Below are 12,135 nucleotides of genomic sequence, written 5' to 3'. Positions count from 1 at the left end.
AAAAGTTACCAGCAGAGGGCGCTCACGTATGAGAAAATAAGACCAATACTGTATACCAAAACAGTTCACTATTAATAATGTATCATTAGAAATTGAGAGCAATTCTACCCACAGAGCTCAAACTGCAATATGTTCTGGAATTCAGTGTACATACCCGCAATTACTATAAAAAAAGAAATAAAATACATTATAATATTAATTGCTCTTCAGTTCACCCAATAAAGCAGCATCCCTTCCTGCAATCTTTCTTATAATCCAAGGTCTCCTTATCCTTTAAAGAAAACATGGATGCTAATTTTAGTAATATGTTCCAGTTAGCAATATGGAGATTTTTTTGGGAAAAAAAAAATATAATAATAAAAACATTGCACAGTACAGATATAAGTCTCACAAGCTGTAATATTTAGTAGGTGAAAAAAGGGTAAAGGGTAAAAATTCAATTATCCATAAAAATAATAGATACTTATCTGCCCGATCCTGTTACAATGCCCAGGTCCCTGTTGCTCTCTACTGGTGCCAACACAAAGGAAATAACAATGATTAGCTAAGCAGGGATCAGGCACTTGAGTATTCTTTTTATTTATTTTAAAGCAGACCTATCACAATGTTCATTTTTGGTGTTTACTTTTTTTTCATAACCCTCCACCCCTTAAATAATTCTTAAAATGTAGGCAATAAGTGATAGGAACCCCAAAATGGTGCCAATAAAAAGCACAACTTGTCCAGCAAAAAACAAGCCCTAATGCGGTTACATGTGGCTATGTCCACAAAGAACCTCAAAGCTATTAGAATGCAATGATAAAAAAAATTAAGAAAAGTGTTTGAGGATTAAAGGGTTACTCCGTCCCTAGACATCTTATCCCCTATCCAAAGGATAGGGGATAAGATGTCTGATCGCGGGGGTCCCACCACTGGAAACCCCCGTGATCTCCTGCATGCCTCCCCGGCATTCTGAACTTTTCGTTCCGAATGCTGGGTTAGGGGCCTTGGTCGTGATGTCACGTCACGCCCCCTCGCGTCGTCATATCTATGGGGGGGGGGGGGGGGGAACGTGACGGCCGAACCCACCAGCACCTGTAATTTTATCCTTTAGATGCAGTGACTGGCATTGATCAAGGCATCTAAAGGGTTAATGGAAGACATCAGCATCATTAGCAGCTGTCACATCTATCAAGCAAGCGCATCTGTGCTCTCTTCATAGACATAATGCACAGCAGGACGTACATGTGCTAAACAGACAACCATGCCGTACATGTACAGTGGCCCCTCAAGTTACAATATGAATTGGTTCCAGGACGACCATTGTATGTTGAGACCATAACTCTATGGAAACCTGGTAATTGGTTCTGAAGGCACCAAAATGGCATCCAAAAATAGGAAAAAGTGAAGATTAAAGAAAAATAAGTAGATAACTAATATAGATAAAGCAAATCCTTACATATAAAAGTAATAAAGATCTGCTGGGAGCTGTAATCACTGACTATACACTACACAGTGTCCTAAAAAAGTTACATGGAGCCGCCCCCACCTGGTGTCCAAAGCAGTAGCTAACCCTGGGAAAGGTAAAGAGTAGTACAGAACATGTAATACCTCCCTGTACTGTAGGGGGCGTTACCAGACACCAGTCAGTGCATGCACTTCAGTAATACAGGGGTTTTACCAGTAAAATGTCCATTCTGATTGGTCGGTTCTTCCGGCCATTGACACATTTCACAGATCTGGACTGTCTGTACATTGTATGTTGAGTCTGGTTTTAAGTTACAATGGTCCAGAAAAGACCATTGTATGTTGAAACTATTTTATGTTGAGGCCATTGTAAGTTGAGGGATCACTGTATGTCCATTGTCATTTAGGGGTTATGGACTCACTATTTTTGGGCTTCTGTCATAAAGGGAAACACCCCTTGGACACTTGAGTCTCACTTCCATATTTACAAAAAGTTAAATAAATTTAGAAAAAAAATACATCCACATGTTGTATGAAGATCTGTTGCTTATGCTGAAAAGCAATTGGCCAACGAACAACATGTGGCCATCTTATTTTTTCTAAATTTGTCTTAGGCTCCTTTCCCACTATGAGCATTCATCTGTTATTAAACATCCGTTCTCTGTGTAAAAACAGATGTATAATAACGGATGAAATAACGAGTAATAACAGCTGAATAATGTCCATCAAAATAATAGGCATATTCATCTGTTATGACCCGTTATGTACGGCCGCTTTAACACTTCTGCCTACAGATTCCCACAAATTTTTCTTCCGTCACAAGAAACGGCTAAATTAACGGCTGTTATTTTTAACATTTAAGTCTATGGCAAACGGATGAGCCTTTATGTCATCCGTTTGCACCTGGTTTACAATATCCGTTATTACTTCTGAGCATGCTCAGAAGAGGTGACATCAGCAGACTCCTGCAGTGCTGAGGGACTACTACTACTCCCATCATGGATCAGACTTGTTTCCATTATGGGAGTATTTATTCCCCGGCTGCGGGAGTCTGCCGGTGGTTGGGGAGGCTACATTAGTGTTTTTACTACTACTCCCATCATGGAACAGAGTCTGTTCCATGATGGGGGTTGTAGTATAGGGGCTGAGGGTTTGATCGCATGGGTCTCACTTCTGAGACCTGATGCGATCAGAAGTTATTAAGCAGGGAAGCGGGTGGCATGCTCCGCGTATGGTGTTTTTTTACTTTCATTTTTAAATCCCCCACAGGGAGCCCTGAATGGCCGGTACTGAGGAGCCATTCAGGGCTCCCAGCAGGGTTTTTTAAAATGAATATTATGAGTGGCAGGGGGGGGCCATGTGTATATTAAAAGCGCTGTTGGGGGCAAGATATATAGTGCTGCAGGGGGGGCAGACATATAGCCTATATATCTAGCCCCCCGGTGCATTTATAATATGCCCCCTGCAGCACATTAATAAAGATATGACCCCCGCCTGCACATTTATAAATATATACCCCCCCCCCGCATTAGTAAAGATATGACGGCAGAATGGCGACTTTGTCCACCACTGAAATTCCGCAGTGTGAACGGGTCTCGCTGAAGACCCATTCACAATGATGCTAACATTCCGCAGTGTGAACATACCCTAAGGCTTCTTTCACACTACTGTTAGCACATGGCAGTGTGACGGCTGTCAGGGAAGCTTGCGCCATCTTTTTCTCCCACTAATCCCATAAAAAAATAATGGCGCTCGGTGGCTCCCATAATAGTAAATGGGAGCTGCCAGGATCCGTTGTTGCCCATTGCTCCCCGTCACGAGAACAGCCATTAAAGTAACACCAGATAGGGATGACAGAGAGACTCCCAATCTCTATTTTACAGCTTAAAAACTTCAGTTATGATTTACCTCAGCATCTGCTTATTTATCGTGCGTTATGATCCGTTATTTGTACTGCGCATGCTCAGAACTTGGAAATAAAATAACAAACATAAAATAACGGACTATAACGGACGAAATAACGGGTGATAACAGATGGAACGTGTCCTCCATTTTGACAGAATGCCCGTTAAAATAACGGACATTGGTCATCCGTTATCATCCGTCAGGTTCAGTTATTTTGTCTATTGTTTAATCACATCTTTCAGTTGAAAATCGGCGGTCAAAATGCAGGAACATGACGGTAGTGTGAAAGAAGCCTTACTTTCCCACTATGGGGGAGATTTATCAAAACCCGTCCAGAGGAAAAGTTGCTGAGTTGTCCATAGCAACCAATCAGATCACTTATTTCATTTTTAAAAGGCCTCTGAAAAATAAAAGAAGCGATCTGATTGGTTGCTATGGGCAACTCAGCAACTTTTCCTCTGGACAGGTTTTGATAATTCTCCCACTATGGCCCTCATTTACTATTCTAAACCCGACCTCTTTTGTCGGGTTTTTTTGTCGCATCTTTGTCTGCGCCATGTCGCAGACATCGTGCGCCAGTCTGCGACACGATGCGACATTTTTTCCCGACGGACCCGATGTGGATTCTCCCAAACCCGAAAAAGGGGCGTTACCCGACATTTCTGAGCTTTCCCACGTATTTATAAAGGTTTCCAACCCGAATTTGTTGTATTGTTGTGGATTTTTTCCCGACAGCTCAGAGGAGTTGGAAACCAAAACCAACAAAACCCACGTGCGACAAACAGGATGCGACATAATAATAAATACCAGGGGAAAAAAGCAGTCGGGTAAGAAAGCAACATAGACTTACAACGCGATTTTCTAAGTAAATGAGGGCCAATATGTTGCTCCGTTTTAAAGACCCGTTACAATGTCCCGTTAAGAAAACCCTTAAAAACGTCTGTTAAAAACCTTATTCACGTCTATGGGATTTTTTGATTATCTGTTATCACCAATTATTGCCAGTTATGAATAACGGACGTTATTTGTGACATGAGAAAAATTTGTGCCATGTAACATTTTTTCTACTGTCACAAATAAGTCCTTTATTCCTAATGGGCTATAATGGGTGATAACGGATAATCAAAAAATCCCATAGACTTGAATAGGATTTTTAACAGATGTTTTTAATGGTTTTCTTAACGGAACATTGTAACGGGTCTTTAAAACGGAGCAACATATAGTGTGAAAGGAGCCAGAGGGCACTAACAGATGTCAATTGCGAACATCCGTCACCCATAGACTTCAATGTTAAAATTTTAATAACCGTTATTCCACCGTCATTTTATTGGGACAAAAATGACTGCATGCACCGTCTTTTGTGGCGTCAAAAATAATGGCCGTTCGTCATAACAGGTGCTACAGGATGGTCAAAAAATCCCACTGACATGAATGGGATATTTTGAGGGCTGTATTAGGGACTTTTAGACGGGAGTTAATGATGGAAGATTTTGCAGGTGACAACGGTAGCGTGAAAGGGGTCTAAGGGGTTAAAAGGCTGAGATTAGAGTTATCCTTTAAACTGGCTGATGCAGCACGGTCTTGGCTGAACAACACAGCCGGCGCCTGAAAGAGTGACAAACCATAATGTAAGTTTACAGGAATGTCCCACCAACCAGGGGAGTAACTATAGGAGGTGCAGGGGTAGCAGTCGCACTGGGACCCTGGTGCCTAAAGGGGCATTTTGCCCAGAAGTTACACGTTACGGCTTGGCCACCAACCATAATGTAAATGTATGCCATCGGATGGGAAGTGGTAACCAATGACCTTATACAATTGGACTGAGTATACTAAGCTTCAGTTCACACTACCGTCATTGATTTAATTCATAAAAGAGCTATAGATGCCTTGACAAATCCGTTAAAATGAATTGTGACAGACCCCCCCCCCCCCCCCCCCCCCCCCCCCCCCGACTTTTCATGATTGCAGTAGGTTCTGGTATTTTTTCTATATTTTGGAATTTTGTATTCTGCAGTGCTCGATTTCCCTGCAGCACCCCCGCAGGGGAAATAAAGCATAACACCATTTTTTTTATTGAAATCAATGGCCATGTAATGCACGGACATGCTGGGTCCCTCCAGTATAAGACTATGGTTTGGAGTTTCTTCCACTTCGGCTACTAGATTAAGGAGATTTGATCCGGTAATTCTCCTGTATGAACGCCTATTTCTTTTTTATTCCCAAACTGGGGTATTTGACAACAGATTTTTTAACCCAGACAACCCTTTTAACATTACACAGCCATAAACCTTTTTCTATATTAGGCTGCATTCCTTTTCCAAATATTCGTGCTGTAAATAATAAAGCGAAAAATGCTTAAGAGAAGAAATATCAGCTGCTAATATCCTACGAGCTAATAAAAAAAAGAATCTCATATACTGAAAAGGGAACCAGGTGCAGAAGAAATCAGGAGCATGGCGTCTGCCAAGGAGGCCAATTGAATGTGTTCAGTTATTATAGACGCACTACAGCGCACAAAAGGAACCGATTCCAAGTGAATGGAAAATTCGGAACTCTCCAATAAAAATGGAACATTAACAAGTATAAAAATCCAAAAACCTTCAAGACTCGGGCAACGATAAGAAATACAGCATAATCGACTTGATAGCTACAGCACAGCCAGAGCCAGGTGGAATGAAAATGACGGTCTTCATACTGCGGACCTCCAGGCGTGGCAAAACTACAACTCCCAGCATGCCTGGACAGCCAACGGCACCACGCCCTCTCCCATAGACTTGCATTGAGGGGGTGGGGTGTGACTTCACGAGAGGGCAGGGCCGTGACGTCATGATACCCCGTCCTCTGTATCGCCCGTCATCAGCCACGGAGCAAACATAGCTCCAAGCTGCTGAGAGATCGCGGGGGTCCCCAGCGGAGGGGCCCTGTGATCAGACATCTTATCCCCTAATAGGGGTGGAGTAACCCTTTAATGTACAAAGAATTAAAAAAAAAAGTAAATAAAATAAATAAAATAAAAATTTAGACAATAGAAACAGATTGGAATAAAAGAACGTTTCAGTATCAGGTTCTAATAAGTTAAAATAAATGTAGGTGACACGGTGCTTAACGGTGTATAACACACACTTTTAATTAAAATAAAAAAATAATGCAGAAACCCTATCTGCATGTTATATGCTGATAAATCATCCGCTGGGCCCACATCAGACAGAGGGGCGAAAGATGTGGCACAGGGGGGTGCAGATGGATGGGGGGGGGGGGGGAGATGTGGCACAGGGGGAGCAGACAGACGGGGCGAAAGATGTGGCACAGGGGGGGGAACAGACAGATGGGGGAGGGGAGATGTGGCACAGGGGGGGGGGGAAGAGCAGAGGGAGGGGGAGATGTGGCACAGGGAGAGCAGACAGACAGACGGGGGGTGGAAGATGTGGAACAGAGGGGAGCAGACAGACGGGGGGAAAGATGTGGAACAGAGGGGAGCAGACAGACGGGGGGTGGGAAAGATGAAGCATGGGGGGAGCAGAAGGACGGGGGGGGGGGGAGATTTGCCACAGGGGTCAGCAGAGAGAGGGGGAGGAATATGTGATACAATGGGAAGCAGATGGAGGGGGAGGGTGGGAGATGTGGCACAGGGGGGAGAAGACAGACAGGGGGGGGAGTTAAGATGTGGCAGAGGGGGAGCAGACAGAGGGGGATAGATGTGGCACAGGGGGGCAGACAGAACTGGGAAAGATATGGAACAAGGGGAGATGATGGAGGGGGGAAAAGATGTGGCACAGGGGGGAGTAGACGGAGGGGGGAGCCTACGGCTTTAGCATATTTTCATTTAGATAATGTACATTTTGTATTTAGCATATTTCACTATTCACATTGTATTTTTTTTTTTCACCGATATTAGGTATTTTACTGTTGAAATAAATATATATTGCGGTATGGTTTAGTTGGTTTTGTGCAATTGACACTTTGATCACTTGTACTTATTAGCTGTACATTGGCAGTGAGTCTGTTTACATTAGTATTATCTAGAACTTCTGATCAGAAGTTATGCAGCACCCGCAACCCACTGGCTTTCAGCACAACCCATTCAGCACAACCCATTCAGCACAACCCATTCATTTCGAAAGTCGCGGCTCACAGGAGGAGAAGGAGAGCGGCGCCTGCGGGTAACTTGTATAGTCCCCCGATGTGGGGACAGCGCTGCAGCTCATGGTTCATTCGGTGGGAGGGAGGAAAGGCAGAGCAGCGCCCGCGGGTCATATATGATTAGTTCCCAGCGCACTGCGGCTGATAATTCATTTAAGTGAGGGGGGGGGGAGGGTTAGGGGGGAAATGAGTGGAAAAAAAATGTCGGCAAATACAGTGGAACCGCCATGAGTTTGAAAAATACTGAGATACACATTTTTGGTCATACCGCCCAGCAGTACACCAGTGTGCGTTATATGCCGATAAATACAGTCATTATTTATAAATGTAAATATTCATAGATAATGACAATATAGAACAAACTACAAGTCCAACCTGTATCACAAGCTTCACACTAGTTTAGGTAGCACAAAAATGATGCAAACATTGCAGTTTAGTGACATCAATTTAAAAACGGATGCAGTGTACAAACTAAATTAAACATGCTAATAAATAACAATACTATATAATTATATATTCTAACACTATAAATTACATAACAGTGGCCTCTATTAGAAAGAGCGGAGACTTATTTGCACCTGCATGTAACAAAAGAATCAAACCTTGGCTGCAGAACCGAAACAATGAATCAGTGAGAGCACATGGCCTACCGTGACACCGATCCACCAAACACTGTGCAACCCCGACATTAAAAACAATGTCACATTCATTATAGGGGGGGGGGGGGGTCACAATTTTATTACAGTAATAAAATGGTTCTACTGAATGGAATTACAGGGGTATTCCGGGATTTTTTATTTGACTATGCTGCAGAGGCTGTATATAAAGTGTCTGTACCTGTGGCTGGTACCTGATGGCTGGTCTCGCAATTCTTCTGTGACCTTTACCCCGAATTTCATTTTTAGCAGTATACAAAATTAGTACTGTCTCAGCTTTTTCCAGGTTGCAGTGTGGCCTGAGACATTACATCACTAGTCAAGTGTTAAGAGAGAGCGTGTCTGTGCTTTAGGAGTGACCGCTGGGTTGGAGATCATTCTCAACAGGGCTACAGGGAATTGTAGTTTTATGACCAGCACACATAGCTCAGGTATGCAGCGATGAGTGGGGTGGCTGATGTATGGGAGGGAGAAAAGTGACCTCACACTTATAAACAAGGGATCCTTGGACTTGAAGTTGGAGGGAAGGAACACCAACAGGAAAAACAGCCATTTCACACAAAGAAAGCAGCAGTGTTATGGTGGACTCACAACATAGCCATTTAGCCCCAAGACAAGTATGGATCCCTCCTAAACCATGTCCATTACTGTCTGAAAGGTAAGTACTAAAGTAACCTTATGTTGGATAACCCCTTTAACCCCTTTTTATTCACTGCATGAACTCACAAAAAACAAGCAATATTATAAAAGGACTATAAACAGTTTTCGGGATACCAAGTGTAAAGGTATGAATAGTAGACATATGGACGTCCTTATTAATAATTAGTACACTGACATTCTTGGGTTGTAGGTGTTAATATTGATGGTTTAGAGCAGTGGTCTCCAAACTGTGGCACTCCGGCTGTTGCAAAACTACAACTTCCAGCATGAATGGACAGCCGAACAGCTGTTCGGGCATGCTGGGAGCTGTAGTTTTGCAATATCCGAAGTGCCACAGTTTGAAGACCACTGGTTTAGAGCAGAAAACAAGCAAGCAAGGAATCGCGTTGAAGCAGGTCTATTGCATTTGAAGCAGGTTTATTCATTGGAGATCTGGTCCAATGTCTAGAGGGGGTGTCCCCTTTCCCTTAATAAACTAAATCTAGGGGGGTGCTAAAGCATGTTGAAGATGCCAATGCTGGCTTTTCAACCTGGGAAAGCTACGGTATGTGATTACGTGAACGCACTGTGCTCCGTTTGAAATATAAAAGCTTGGATACCCCATGGGTCGGATTTTAAAAGACATGCCAATAACAGGTCATGCCGCCCGTAACGTTCCTAATTCTAATTTCTAATACCATATGATAATGTCCATTAGAGCTCTGATATTAGGTTCAAGTAAAAGTTAATGCAAGAACATAGGGAACAAAATAACGCTATCAAGTTGTTGTAAAATGATAAGTCCTAGCTGCTTATCTCTACCTACAATGGCGTAAGTCAACATAACAGGCACTGTAATTGAACAAACTTTGCATAGATCAATAGTACAAGCGAATATAAGAAACTTTGTAATATATCTTTTAGATTAAAACGTTTCTTTCTCCTGTTATCAAACTTTTTCTAGCCCCCCCACCCCCCCACCTGTTGCTCAAATATTTGCTCAGCTTTGTCCTGTATCTCCAAGACACAGAGGAGGAGATCCTGCACTTCTATGTCTCTATACACTGTACACACAGAGGAGGAGATCCTGTACTTCTATGTCTCTATACATTGTACACAGAGGAGGAGATCCTGCACTTCTATTTCTCTATACACTGTATACACAGAGGAGTAGATCCTGCACTTCTATGTCTCTATACACTGTATACACAGAGGAGTAGATCCTGCACTTCTATGTCTCTATACACTGTACACACAGAGGAGGAGATCTTGCACTTCTATTTCTCTATACACTGTACACAGAGGAGGAGATCCTGCACTTCTATAGCTCTATACACTGTATACACAGAGGAGGAGATTCTGCATTTCTATGTCTCTATACACTGTACACACAGAGGAGGAGATCCTGCACTTTTATATCTCTTTACACTGTACACAGAGGGGGAGATCCTGCACTCCTATATCTCTATATACTGTACACAGAGGAGGAGATCCTGCACTTCTATATCTATATACACTGTACACACACAGAGGAGACGATATTGCACTTCTATATCTCTATACACTGAACACACACAGGGGAAGAGATACTGCACTTCTATGTCTCTACAAACTGTACACACAGAGGAGGAGATCCTGCACTTCTATGTCTCTATACACTGTACACACAGAGGAGGAGATCCTGCACTTCTATATCTCTTTACACTGTACACAGAGGAGGAGATCCTGTCCTTCTATATCTCTATACACTGTACACAGAGGAGGAGATCCTGCACTTCTATATCTCTTTACACTGTACACAGAGGAGGAGATCATGTCCTTCTATATCTCTATACACTGTGCAAAGAGGAGGAGATCCTGCACTTCTATGTCTCTATACACAATACACAGAGGGGGGCGATCCTGTACTTCTATATCTCTATAGACTGTATACACAGAGGAGGAGATCCTGCGCTTCTATATCTCTATACACTGTACACACAGAGGAGGAGATCCTGTCCTTCTATATCTCTATACACTATACACAGAGGGGGCGATCCTGTACTTCTATATCTCTATACACTGTACACAGAGGAGGAGATCCTGCACTTCTATGTCTCTATACACTGTACACAGAGGGGGCGATCCTGTACTTCTATGTCTCTATACACTATACACAGAGGAGGAAATCCTGCACTTCTATGTCTCTATACACAATACACAGAGGAGGAAATCCTGCACTTCTATGTCTCTATACACTATACACAGAGGAGGAGATTCTGCACTTCTATGTCTCTATACACTATACACAGAGGAGGAGATCCTGTACTTCTATGTCTCTATACACTGTACACAGAGGAGGAGATCCTGTCCTTCTATATCTATATACACTGTACACAGAGAGGAGGAGATCCTGCACTTCTATGTCTCTATACACTTTAAACAGAGTGGAGGAGATCCTGCACTTCTATGTCTCCATACACTGTACACACAGAGGAGGAGATCCTGCACTTCTATATCTATATACACTGTACACAGAGTGGAGGAGATCCTGCACTTCTATGTCTCCATACACTGTACACACAGAGGAGGAGATCCTGCACTTCTATATCTATATACAGTGTACACAGAGAGGAGGAGATCCTGCACTTCTATGTCTCTATACACTTTAAACAGAGTGGAGGAGATCCTGCACTTCTATGTCTCCATACACTGTACACACAGAGGAGGAGATCCTTCACTTCTATATCTCTATACACTATACACACAGAGGAGGAGATCCTTCACTTCTATGTCTCTATACACTGTGCACAGAGGAGGTGATCCTGCACTTCCATGTCTCTATACACAATACACAGAGGGGGCGATCCTGTACTTCTATATCTCTATAGACTGTATACACAGAGGAGGAGATCCTGCTCTTCTATATCTCTATACACTGTACACACAGAGAAGGAGATCCTGCACTTCTATGTCTATATACACTGTACACATATGGGAGGAGATCTTGTACTTCTATATCTCTATACACTGTACACAGAGGAGGAAATCCTGTACTTCTATGTCTCTATACACTATACACAGAGGAGGAGATCATGCACTTCTATATCTCTGTACAATGTACACACGGAGGAGGAGATCCTGTACATCTATGTATCTATACACTGTACACACAGATGAGATCCTGCTCTTCTATGTCTCTATACACTGTACACACAGAGGAGGAGATCCTGTACTTCTATATCTCTATACACTGTACACAGAGGAGGAGATCATGCACTTCTATGTCTCTATACACAATACACAGAGGGGGCGATCCTGTACTTCTATATCTCTATAGACTGTATACACAGAGGAGGAGATCCTGCGC

The 12,135-nt window shown here is 42.9% G+C and overlaps 1 protein-coding gene across 5 annotated transcripts in view; it reads right to left on the bottom strand.

Annotated features, from left to right (window-relative positions):
• Positions 1-12,135, bottom strand: part of PRKCE (protein kinase C epsilon) — a 478,701-nt gene that overhangs the window by 210,640 nt on the left and 255,926 nt on the right. The window contains exon 1 of one of the 5 annotated variants that reach the window (XM_056568107.1): positions 216-263. The exons of the other annotated variants lie outside the window; for them this stretch is intronic. The gene's annotated coding sequence lies outside the window, so the exon portion shown is untranslated. Of the gene's footprint in view, positions 1-215; positions 264-12,135 lie in introns of those variants that run through there. 5 annotated transcript variants of the gene reach the window in all.

This window comes from Hyla sarda, chromosome 3 (assembly GCF_029499605.1).
Source record: "Hyla sarda isolate aHylSar1 chromosome 3, aHylSar1.hap1, whole genome shotgun sequence".
Taxonomy (NCBI): domain Eukaryota; kingdom Metazoa; phylum Chordata; class Amphibia; order Anura; family Hylidae; genus Hyla; species Hyla sarda.
Note: the sequence above shows the minus strand (reverse complement) of the source record. Positions and strands in the feature narration are given on the sequence as shown.